We start from the raw sequence: 12,235 nt of genomic DNA, 5'->3' as shown, positions 1-12,235 counted from the left end.
CCACCGCTTCAGGATCACGTGGTAACCCAGCATCCTTTCACGTGACCACGCGAGTGGCACAGCCGCCGCGGGTCCGTTATGGCGGTGGCTCTATCCTACGGTTTCCCTACTCATCTGACTGGGCTGACGCCTTCCGACCGTCGTAGGGGTGGAGGGAGCCGTGCCACGGTGTACTGCAGAGGCTAAAAAGGTAGCAGGTGGGCTAAGCTCGTTCTGTAATTTGCACCTCTGGGTAGGGTTACCTGGCCGCTCCATCCTGTCTGCTTAGGTCAGAGCTAGAAGAAGGGGGCACCCTCTTCCCGAAGATCTATTTGTTGTGGTCCCTCCCAGGTGTGAGAAACACGACTCACTCTTTGAAAGTTTTTAAAGGTTTAATAAGGGATAAAAGGGAAAATATCCAGCTCTGGAGTGCCTTGGCTAAATGCCAGAAGCACTCCATTAGCTTAAAACAATTTTCTTACGTACTTTTTTTGGTACACTGGTCACATACCTATTCATAAGGTTATGCATATTCAAACAATACTACTGCTTTTACTTGTTCTGGGAATTCTTCTAGCTTTGTTCAGTCCTTGGCCCGTTGTTCAGTAGTGTAGATTTTATTTTGGGGAGTCGTGTTGAATTATTAAAAAAATATGAATATCGTCCTAATGCCGATATCCAACTATGACGGACAAAAGACTCTCTAACAGTTTAAAGTTAGAAAGTGTATGTTTAATTACGACGCCGGGCAGCGTGCGGGATAGCTCGCAAACACACGCGCTCACAGAAGATCACAGGGTCTTTTTATGTACAGAAGTATTGAATACCCAAAACACAAATGTCTATTCATGACTTTAGTACATCCCATTCCCCGCTTCGTATGGTAATTAGCCAAAAGCTATTAAGCATGCGTGGTTTGTTCCTTGAAATGGGTCGGTGGTCTTTTTTTTATGGGGCAGGGTCTCAAAATGATGAAGTAAGTGAGTCTTCTTCGCTTTGACTTTTTAACCTTTTAGCGTTGCGTGACAACTGAATCCTGTTTTCCTAGGAGTATTTGATTTATGAATTCATTGTCCTTCTTGAAGCCTATTGATTAGTCAGAATACACAAACATACGTTGACAGGCCCCATGATTTATCAGTTCCTTATATCCGGCTTCTGCTTATCAAAAGGGAAGTCTATCTGTCTTACTTCAGCAATATCTGGTTTAACTGAAATCTTTAATTCTTCCAAATTAATGTTTCAGTGTATGTTGTTTCCTTACAATGTATGTGCCACTTTCTCACAACGACAGACAGGGAATGCAGAGCCAGTAGCAGGAGTTTTTCTACATCCTTTTTCCAATGTTATCTATGTGGTTCCTTCAATACTATCTAATCATACAGACAGTTTCAGCTATTTCTAAGTTATTTTCATAATTGTCAGCTGGTTACAAAATGAAAGCATCCTGCAAAAAGTTAACATGTTTTGCTAAAACCTAAACTAATATATCTATATGTACCACACTACTATTTATATGTATACAAAAGCTTACAGATTATACTATATTGAAGTAGTTAAAAGGGGTTACAAATAGTACTACATCAAAATTGTTGTGATTAATAATAATTTGCAAAAGTCAACACATAAGAGCAAAAGCCAGTAATTCCACAGTTACTTATAACACAGGCACAGGTTTGTGTCATTGCATAAAAAGCAGAACCAGGGAGCTGAGCCAGCTGAAAAGGAGGTCTGTTTTTCTCTTGTTGAATTAATTTTCTGAGGGATTGTTCTTCAGGTCTGGCTCCCAAGAGAGTCCATGCAGAGGCTTGTGCCAGCCCAGGAGGGAAGGCAGGGGCAGCTGAAGCAGGAGAAGGTAAGGACGTGCCTTCAAGTAATAGCTGGATTTCTTCAGGGTTGCAGATTTGGTGTAGCCCAGGAGAGCACTATGGGACAGGTCTCTTGTTTTGATTCGTTCCAACGTTGAGCTAAGAGTCACCTCAGAGATTGACTCAGTGAGGTGGGTATTTGCTTTATTTGTTGCCAGATACGTGGGGGATCGCTCCTCCTAACACGTGCACTCTGCACTTTTACACAGCACAGTATATGGCTAAATGTCATGCGTATTTATTACATTCCTTGGGATAGGAGTGGTTATGCAAATTACTTCTAAGAAATAATTAATATCACTAGCATATGTAGCAATGTATCTGTATAACAGGCCATTCTGATGCACCAGCCAAACTGGTTGTGTGTAATCTTATCAAAGCAGCTGCAGTTTTGTTGTTAGAGCTCTCACGAGTTCATCAAGGTTACTGAGAAAACTACAGGATCAAAAATAAGAAGAGAGCCTGAGAAACTGTCTGTAAAAAATGTAAACCCTAGATAGGGGAAGCACAACTTGAGGATGGATGCTTGACCAATTGGATGTCCTGAAGGTTGTGTGCCTGCCTCATGAAGAAGCAGCTTGGCCAACCCAGAGATGTGTGCCCATGTGGACAGTAGACCTAGAATCTATATCTGGCATGTAACGTAAACAATAAATGGCTTCTGTTGGAATCGTATTGGTTCTGTTATTCAGTGGCCCATTTCCCCCCTGCGAAATGTGACATGCTAGTGCAGTGTACTCTGGTGGTCACACTGAGGAAGGCTCTAAGTCGTCCTCAGGGGTTGTTCTGATGAAGGCTGGCTGTCTTCCTCACTTTGCACTTTTCACCCTTCTTTCTGAAGCATGTGCAGTCCTTCACTGGCTGGTTCAGCATTTCCTGCTGACAGTAGGTTTTGTTACTCTTATCTTGACAAGGTGCATTTGTTACCAGTAGGGACACAGAAAAACCACACTCACTCAGGTTCAGAGATGAGCAGAGAAAGAGAAGAGTTTATTATGATTTGGGGTTTAAATAGGATTTGGAGTTTGATCAAAGATTGGAGGACAAGAGGAACACCTTTCTGACACCAGTGGTCAGTTCAACAGTCCATCACAGACTGGAATGAAAACAATCTACTTTGTTTATGGTACATTCGTGAGAGACTCCACTTGAAATATGTAAACATCATCAGAAGGCTAAAGAATCAGGGCTGTTGTCAGTGCCCCAGGGTACACCAAATCTGCCAGTGGCACTTGGTGATGGGCTGCTGCCAGGACCTGCAGCACCATGCTGTAGGCTGGAGTGGGCGCACATGAAAGGGACCACCGGTCAGATGTGTAGCCTGAGGAGGTGAGTGCTGGTGAGAGGCTCTGCCCCCCGAAATTAAATTTTCGCTGTTGGCTTTTCTTAACGTGAGCAGTCCTTGCACTTCTGGCAAGTGTCCATTGCTTTGAATTTACTCTGAAAGTAATGTCTTCTGTGCTGTTTGGACAGGATAAAGCACAGGAGGCATTACTTGTGAGTAAGATATGGTTGGGCCATACGTGAGAGATTCAGTGCTACTTGGGTGTTGTGTTTTGCAGGAGAATGGCAGATCCATCTCTGAGTAAGGTTCAGAGATACCAAAAGCTGGGAGGCTAGGAGTGAATTTTGTAAGCCAGAAAATGGGAACTTGTAGGGGATATTGGGGTACACAGGACAGAGGGTACTGTGGATTTAATTAGCATAACCAGTTTGATAACCAAGATGTCTTGGCAAGAACAAACAGAGCTTTGAAGATTACAAGAAGATTGGATCAAGATTGGTGACAGAAAAAGAAGATTAAATCCACTTCCACAAGCAAGAGATGTTGTAAAATGTGTAAGTTTGTCTGTGTGATGTTTAACCTAATTATCATAGTAAAAAATTACTAGCCTTCCTAGACTAGTATATAAGCTTTTGAAAATCACAGTAAAAACAGATTCTGATCACCAGTCTCCCCCTTCTCTCAGTCATAGATAGGAACTTGCCTATGGGCAAGAGTGGGTGGGCTGGTGGTGGCAGAGGGGCTGTCTCTGCCAGGACTGGCAGAACAGCCACTAAGCATCCCATTATGTGGGCAGAACTAAGGCCAGAATCTTCCTGCACGTGCTACCCCTACTGATGCCTTAAGTTTTAGTTTTCATATTTGCAGATTCTGTGCTGCCTAGGGATGTAGTTCTGAACCTCATATTAAAGGGCAGTAAACTCTCTTCACAGAATAGGTAGACAAAACAAATCTCTGCTGAGAACCAAGGACACCTTTCAGGCCTGAAAGCATAAACAACAGTGGACTGAAGGGAGGAACAAGAAGGACGGGACCTCACAACCTGAAGCTGTAATTGGACAATTGAACTCCAATATGCAAATGGACCAAAACTTGTAAAAAGTGTAAGATCTCGTGACGGAGGGGCCATTTTGTGACTATTCTTGGTCCACCCGGACTGCAGCCTGGGTGAAGCTTCTGTCCTGCCCAGGGTGGATCCTGGAGGCTTTTCAATAAATACCTACTTTATTCTTTAGCTCTGTCCAGTCTCTGTTTCAGGTCAGCCCTCCAAGGCAACGCTGCCAAAGTGTGGCAGTGTGAGAAATGAAGTCTGAACAGCTCTGAAATGTTAAGTAGTTACAAAGTTATAAAGTCAAAGTCAAAGTTAGTTTAAAAATTGAAACAATAGTATTAAAACCTGTTTGTATTCATTTTTGTACTCTCTGCCCTAAAAATCCTACTAACTTTTCCCATTGCTTCCCTGTTAGGTAAGACTGCTGCTGTTTCCCCCCCCGACATTGCCGTACCCCCCATTTTAGTTTCCTCAGCAGGACTCCGTCTCCTCTCTGCCCTGTTGCTCCGGACTCGTCCTTCAGAATCCTACTCTCTGCCCACTCTCCGCCTCCCCTCTGGCTACTCTCTGCCCACACTGACCCCCCCTGCTCGCCAGTGCCAGCCCGAGTATGTAAATTACAAAGCCCAGGTGCATGATGGGACTAAATCGATATAAAAAGCCCCTACTGGAAACGAACCAACTCAGAATCTAGATCTCCCAAGGACAGTACTGAACTGGCAACACCCGGAAGAATGTATGGACAATCTCCTGTATCTCGCTGTAACTTCAAAAGTACTTAGATAGCGGGACATCCCTGGGCTTGGTGTGAGCCAAGACAGGTCTCCGGGACTCCCGCAAGAAGGAGAGCTCCCACTTTGTGGCGAGAGCTGCAGAATGGATTGCACCTCCTCCTCAGCGGTATAGGTCAGAGCAGAAGGGGCAGAAGCCACCCTCGAGACCCCCCCTTCCTAAGAACTGAAATCAATAAAGGTAATTAATGAGGAAACATTGTCTCCTGCCCATTTATAACAGCAGGACATCCCCCCTACCACAGAAGAGCTTATCTGTAGCTGGTGTGTCAGCTCTGCACATCTCCCCTCCATGTCAAGTGATGAGATAACCCAGGCTAGCTCTCTGACTAGTAAGTTGCCACAAGCTTAAGCCACAAGCTTAATAAGTGAGTTTTTTCTCTCTCTGGTACCAGGAGTAGAACTCCCAATAAACAACTGGACATGAGAACAGATGTGGGGAGGTAAGCCAGAAATTCTTGACTGAAGGACACTACACTTAAAACAATAAAGGCTACACAAATTTTCATGGAGGTAGAAGCTTCCTTCATACCCCCTGGAAACGTGCAGGGGCTCCTCTTTGGAGTTTGGACATAAATTTCATGGTTACTTTTCTGAGAATCGAGAAGAATTTGATGTGTACTCCATCATCCTTTTGGTGGTAAATTACATTGAATCTTAATCTATACTTGTGGCAGCCCCTCAGGCTGCCACAAAGGAGAGTACTCTCCCTTGGAGAGCGTGCAGCCCATGAGCTGTTTTCAAGGTGGCAGGCCTTGACTTCTGGAATGTCTTTCTAAGTGACTTCCCTGTGACCTGTGGTGAGGTAACTGAAACGCCCCTGTGAGTCTTTGCTGCAGAATGCAGATTGTTCCTCCCTGATTTGTTGTTCATACAGTTCCTAGTTTCTCTGTTCTCCCATTGGTGTATTTTGGATCCGTTTGTTGATTGATTGTTTTTCTAATCCATGGCTTGATTGGTCCAAGTTCTTGGCCCTGCCCTCAGATAAGTGTATAAAAGTCTGCTCATGTATAAAAGTGCAGCTCTACAGCTGGAGTGTGTTTGCTAGGCGCAGGTTGGAAGCAAGGAGTGAGAGAGAGGCAGTCTGTGTGTGTGATCCAGAAGGGTTTATTCTTCTGAACAGCCAGTGACGATCAACCCCAAGTGCCGGGCACAGCAGGTTAAAAATCAGGAGGACTCAAGGGGCTAGTAACAGATTCTGACCAATAGTGGGAGGGTACGGAAGGTAAAAAAGACTTCAGGAACTAATAGGAAACCAGTGGAAGGAAAACAATATACAGACAAATGGAACACTGGGGATTAGGGGAACCCCCGAACCAGGTTCTGGGAGAAATTGGTCCAGTAAAAAGATTCACTTTGAAGATTCAAGAAAAAGGGTTGGGGTTTGTGTAACTGACAGCTCCGGGGAGCAAACAACTTTTGGGACAAAACCACGAACTTAGACAAAACAAAGGGGGTACAGAACAGTCCCTGTAACTCTACAACTTGAACAGACTGCAACACCCACACCCCCAAGTAACAAGATCCTGTACCAACACCTAAGATTTAGGTAACTGGAGGTCACTAGAGGACTGTAATGACAAATAAATTATTTAAGATGACAGGGTTTTGGAGTTTTGCAATACTGTGCAATATTTGCAATATTTGCAAAAATTGCAAGATGATTTAAAGTGCACAGGGCTTTGGCTACCCTAGTCTGTGGGATCTCACCACACATCCCCCATCTCTGTTTTCAAAGACATGCTTTACTTGTGTCAGCATGTTTGTTTGTGGTGAGTTGGCGATAGTAGCCAACCTTGTAAGTAGGTTGTGTTGCTGAGATTAATGCAGAGTAAAATTTTGTTAATCAGTTTCACTGAGAAAAATTCAGTGGATTATGGTATTTTGGATAATTATCCAAGAAGCCCTAAGCTTACACCCAGGAGGAATGCTGGCTGTCAGGCTGGGGCACAACAACTTTTTAAAGGATCACTGTGAATATGAATAAAATTATTATAAACATCAGTGAATGATGGGTCAGAGAGAGTTATTTAAAGGGTTTCAATGCTCATGCAGGTCTTGACCTGGTGAGCACTAGTCAGTCACAACACATGCTTGTCATTTCACTGTCTAATACTAATTAGATGTGTTTATATTAAGGCAAATAAGCTTTGTTTGCTGTGGCAGCTGAACAGGTTATCAGTACTCACCTCTGTTTTCAGTCTTAACAACTATGGCATGAGCATAATTTAACCTGTTGAATTCAGAAGGGTGTTTAGCATAATATGCACTTATTATGAACAATAAATCAACACATCCATCAAAACAATAAGCACTACTTAACAAAATTACTTACAACTGCCTATGTGTTTGCCATCCCCCAGGGTTTCCCATAGCTGGAAAGCCCCTTTTCCCAGGAAGGACTTGGAAAGACTTTTCTGAACAAACCTCCAAGCTTACCTTGAAAAGGATTCAGCTTTTAGGACACAAACACCTGGGTTTGAGGTGTTTGATGGTATTCTTCCCTGTCAGCCAGGGCCATGGCCAGGCCAGAGCCAGGGTCCTGGTTGGGAGGGTTTCCTCCTGTTACGATTTGGAATGGCTTAAATAACGATACATACAATTCCAGTTCTTCAGAGGGCTCATAGTAAAGATTTATTGAAAGACGGACTCTTTTATATAGTGTTTTGGTACAGTCAATATGATTGGTCATTTAGAGCAACACCTCTTGACTATTCCTGACAAGTAACCAACAAGTTAGAAAAACATCAGCTTCTAATGGTCTTTTATTTTCCAAGGATTGTTTTAATTCCTCCCTATGCGTGGGTTTAACCCATACTCCTGAGGGTCCAGCCTTGCAGGGACCTGCTAATAATAATGAGCCAGACTGCTCTTCGAGGGTGTTTTGTAAATCAATGGGTTTAATAAGGAAAAAAATAACAAAGTAACAAAACGTTGCACAAAACAAATAATAAGTCAAGCACAAGCGCCTGAGAAACCTCAGACACCTTGCTGAGACATCTCGAAAAGCGAAAAGGCGTGGAGTTCCTTTGTTCTCTCTCTTTAGTACCTATTTGCTTAGGTGGGCTTTTTGGCCTTTGGCCCAAGGAGTGTAACAGTTTTTGAGTAACATTTCCAGGGTCCAATCTACACTTCTGGGCTGGCTCCGAGCCAATTGCAAAGAGAAATCCACAGAACTTTCCAGCTAACTTCTTAACATGTCAAAAGGTAAAATGAAACTCTTTCCCTATTTGGAGACACCTGCTAGATGTGTAGGGATTGCATTTCTACGCTTATGATTTCCCAGGCCAGTGTGAGAGAGTTCTGTACTTGGCTTTCCCAGAGGCTTCAAGCCACTGCCTGGAGCCTAAAAATCTGACCACTGTCAGTTCCCATAGTTTCCCTGCTATACCTTAAAAACAAACCTCTATTAATATCCATTAAGAAATAGACAACATAAATAACTTAACAGTAATCAAGGGAATGATCCACAAGTAACATCAAATGATATCTTATGGCTGGATCCCTGTTGTGCCAGGCATTGAGTTTAAAGCTTAGTAAAAATAAACACTTAAGAGACAAGGTCACATTTAGGCTTTGATTTCAATTTTGTCACATGTTACTAATTTTTGCAAATGCATCATCAGTATACTTAACAACATTCCTTTTTGGAATCTGTAGTTAACATAATTTTGCACCAATTCCAAAAAGGCACCCTTAAAAACTTTTAGCATATTTTAAAGTGGGTAGATATTAAAACTAGTTAGCATAATTAAACACCAGAATCTTCAGAAGTTATTTTTGTGCATGGCCAAATGCTGCAAGATGATTTCACATTTAATAAAGCAGACTTTCATTAGAGTTGCATAGGTCATAATCAAATTTAGGTAGTTTTGTTAATTCTGAGTTCACAGCAATGTCAAAGAAGACTTGGAAGACATCAGTTACCTTGCCCATGTCCCTCTCCCTGGTCCCAATGTGGGGGCAGCTGCTCGGGACCCCCCGAGGATGGTGGCTCTCTGCAGCCATGGTAGGTTCAGTGATTTCAGGGATAACAAAGTGGTCTTGCTTAATCGTAACAAATTGTGGCTGGGAAAGTGATAGGTAATTTGCCCTGTATAGTTATGCAAAGCAATTTGTAGTGGTATGCAATTTGCAAAGCACCATTCAAAATATTCTTGCTGTATTGGTATAAGAATTTTTGAGGGGTCTCTATCCTTTAACTTCAAACACTTTGGATGGCATTTGATAATTAACTGTACAATTAGTTTAAAAATAGTAGGTGCTGTCCTTTTAGGTTGGTAGGGCAAAAAGATCCATTTAAAAATGTGCAGTGAGTTAGACCACTCTGTGTTCCATTGACCAGTAATTCCTGTAGGATGCAAGTCAACAATGATAATAAACACTGTAATACAAACTTCAGGACATATCCGGTAAACTTGTCTATTTATTAGGGCCCACTCGACTGTTTCAAGAGTGGTTTTCGCTTCTGGAGTTAATTCTCTTGGATGGGTTATCTCAGGGTCACCTTCAAGAATATTTAACAGGGCTGATAACTGTGACATAGTTAACTGTAAATAGGGTCTTACCCAGTCTGTGATACCCCAGATTTTTGTGTATATTTATATAAAAGTTTTTGTGCATATAATCCCCTGGGATCTTGTTTTAAGTTTGTATACCTGTGAGTGAGACCTGAGACGTGTTTGCAATTTTCATCAGGGCTCATTTTCTTAAGTCATCATGTGCAGGAATGGCATCCAATAGGAGCAGTTATGGAGCCAGTACCAGCAGTGCAGAGGCTTCCTCTTGGGGGTCGGCAGAAGGGCGGTTACTTGGGTTCCCTCTGTGGGGGTCTCGTGTATCCATCAGCGATATGGGTTCCTCCAGCTGTTCAAGCCTTGGCTGCAGGCATGGTGGGGTTGCAGTGGTGGTGGGAACAGGCTTCGGCAGCACACTGGTGGCACTTCCAGGTTCAGGAGCTGCTTGACTTCCAGCGCACTTCTGGGTTCCGGCAGCCAAGGTGAAGGGAGTCCTGGGCACCAAGGTGGGGGCTTGCTTGCTCAGCAGTCGTTGTGTGGGCTGAGCAGATGCATTCAACACTGGCAGGGGCCCTGCCTCCAGGGCTGCCAGCTTCTCTTCCGGCTTCCAGTGCCACAATTCTTCCGGGTCCCTGAGGGGCACAGTGTTACTGTGGATGGACGTGTGTGCTGGTTTAGCATGGAAGTGATTTTTTTTTCAAGGAAGTTATAACATAACCAATCAATGACTAGGTTTGAATATTGATATCTGTTGTAACCACTAGAAAGATGGCATGCCTCTGTGAAAACACAGGTTAAAAATCAAAGAAGTCCTGGGAAAAATCCTTTTTCTGCCAGCCTCACAACAGGTAACAGGGGCCAGCGGGTCCAGCCCCGCTCCACCATGTGGCCCCCAGGCCTGGTGCAGCTGGCCAGGTCCTGCCGCTGCAGGAGTCCCAGCTGGATTGAGCCTGATGGCTCCTGGGCAGGGGAGGAGAGTATGCCCTGTCCCGGCCAGATCGGGCCCGAGCGGCTGCTAACATCTGCTGTTAAAGCCACAGCCCAGGAGGCATGGCAGGTCTGGGCCCTTCCCCCAGCCGCGGGCATGCTGCTGTGAGATCCTAGCTGCCCTCCCCTCCACTGCTACCAAGACCCCAGGCCAGGCCCTTCCCCCAGCTGCAAAAGAGATCATGCTGCTGAGATCAGGGACGGCTCTGCTGCTTTGTAGAGTGGCCCCACAACGCAGCCTGATTTTACCACCTGTGGCCACTGCCTGGAAGAATCATCATGCCTTCTGCAGGCTGTTAACTCTTTTCTTGCACAGATCAAACTGGCAAGCACTAACCTTTCTCTGAGTGAGAGAAAAGCCAGAGTGGGGACATGTAAAGAGACAATATGAAGATATCAAAGTCAGTGAAGGAAGAGTTACATCTTAGATGGAAGAGATGAGAAGATGCCTTGGTTTTAGGCTGAAAGTCCTTTGTGAGCTATGGTGATAGATTGTAATATGCTAAAATATCCTTTTAATTGTGGAAAAAATATGCATTGGGGAGTTGAGAGCATTCAGATTGTAGATATAAGCAAAGGCATTTTTAGTGGACTAAGTAGATACTGAAGTAGCTGTGATCTTATGAGAAGCTTGAACAGAGAGAGAGAGATGAGATGAAGATGAGGATCTTCCCCTAGAAAGAGAAAAGATCTTTGATCCTAGAGATGAAAAACCTTTGCTTTTGGAACCATTCATCTTTAAATTGATACCCATGAATATGCATGACCCATATTGCAGCTGTGGAAGGCTGTGTAATATGGGAGGAACTTCACAACTGCAGATTTCCCAGGTAGCTGCTTTTGTGAGAGTTAAAAGCCACAAGCAGAGTGTTCTTTCTTGTGGAAAGTTCCATGGTAAACCAAAAGAGATTTTTCTCTCTAAATGAACTGATGAAAGACTATTTTATATGTAGAAAAAACTAACCTAGAGTTCCAAATTTTGTCTTTATATGTTGTCTGTGAGAAAGAAAACAAGCTGTTGGGGAAGAGGAGAAGTGTTTTGAAGGTTGAATTCTGATTATTATTAATTTTTTCACTCTTGTAGTTTTGTTCATAAATCTGTCTTTATACTCTTATAAGTTTTGAGCATGTTTTACCTTCCTCCTAATCCTATCTCATAGAAGAAAAAGAGTAAATCATTCTAGTAGACACTCAAATCACTACACATAATTCAGAAAACAGAAATTGGCAAATGTGAAACCACTACAGCGTGTCAAGCGAAGGCTGGGCTATTGGCAGGGGCTCCAGGACCGTACCAATCAGCTGGAGGCAGAGGAGGGCTGAGCGCTTCCATGGCAATGTGGGTTGTGGAAGAAACGGCAAATGGGTTTGGCAGGCATGGCAGAGCCAACCCCAGCTGCTCTGCCTGCCAGCACTACAGGGGTTACTGGTGCTCATGGCAGGGCAGTCACCATGTGGGCTGTGCAAATGCACCTAGCGCATATGATGGGGGAGGTTATCCAGTCCCGATAGCATGACACAGTGGCACTGCAGGGCTGGGGAGCCTGAGAAATGGGGAGCTGCTCTCCCCGTGTGCCCAGTGTGGCATCCCCTCCCCCGTGGGCTGCTTCCCGTGCTCCACCATTTCAGGATGTTTCGGCAGGCTGCATCCACAGCACCCGGGCTCCACTGTCTTGGGTGAGTGACTCCCATGCCATGTGATGTCCGCCATCTTGGGCGAGTGACTCCTGTGCCATGTGGCATGCCCCATCTTGGTG

The 12,235-nt window shown here is 44.2% G+C and overlaps 1 long non-coding RNA gene across 3 annotated transcripts; it reads left to right on the top strand.

Moving 5' to 3' along the window:
- Window positions 1-54: 54 nt before the first annotated feature.
- LOC136299574 (uncharacterized) lies at window positions 55-5,163 on the top strand. Of its 3 annotated transcripts, none has more exons than XR_010723528.1 (4): window positions 55-190; window positions 1,874-1,978; window positions 2,344-3,686; window positions 4,065-5,163. It is a non-coding gene; the product is annotated as an uncharacterized lncRNA (long non-coding RNA). The 3 variants fall into 3 exon arrangements; XR_010723527.1 differs by having other exon boundaries at window positions 55-197; XR_010723526.1 differs by lacking the exons at window positions 55-190; window positions 1,874-1,978 and having other exon boundaries at window positions 1,985-3,686.
- The last annotated feature ends 7,072 nt before the right edge of the window (window positions 5,164-12,235 follow it).

This window comes from Chamaea fasciata, unplaced genomic scaffold, assembly GCF_029207755.1.
Source record: "Chamaea fasciata isolate MVZ Bird 193981 ecotype frontalis unplaced genomic scaffold, bChaFas1.0.hap1 SCAF_20, whole genome shotgun sequence".
Taxonomy (NCBI): Eukaryota; Metazoa; Chordata; class Aves; order Passeriformes; family Sylviidae; genus Chamaea; species Chamaea fasciata.
Note: the sequence above shows the minus strand (reverse complement) of the source record. Positions and strands in the feature narration are given on the sequence as shown.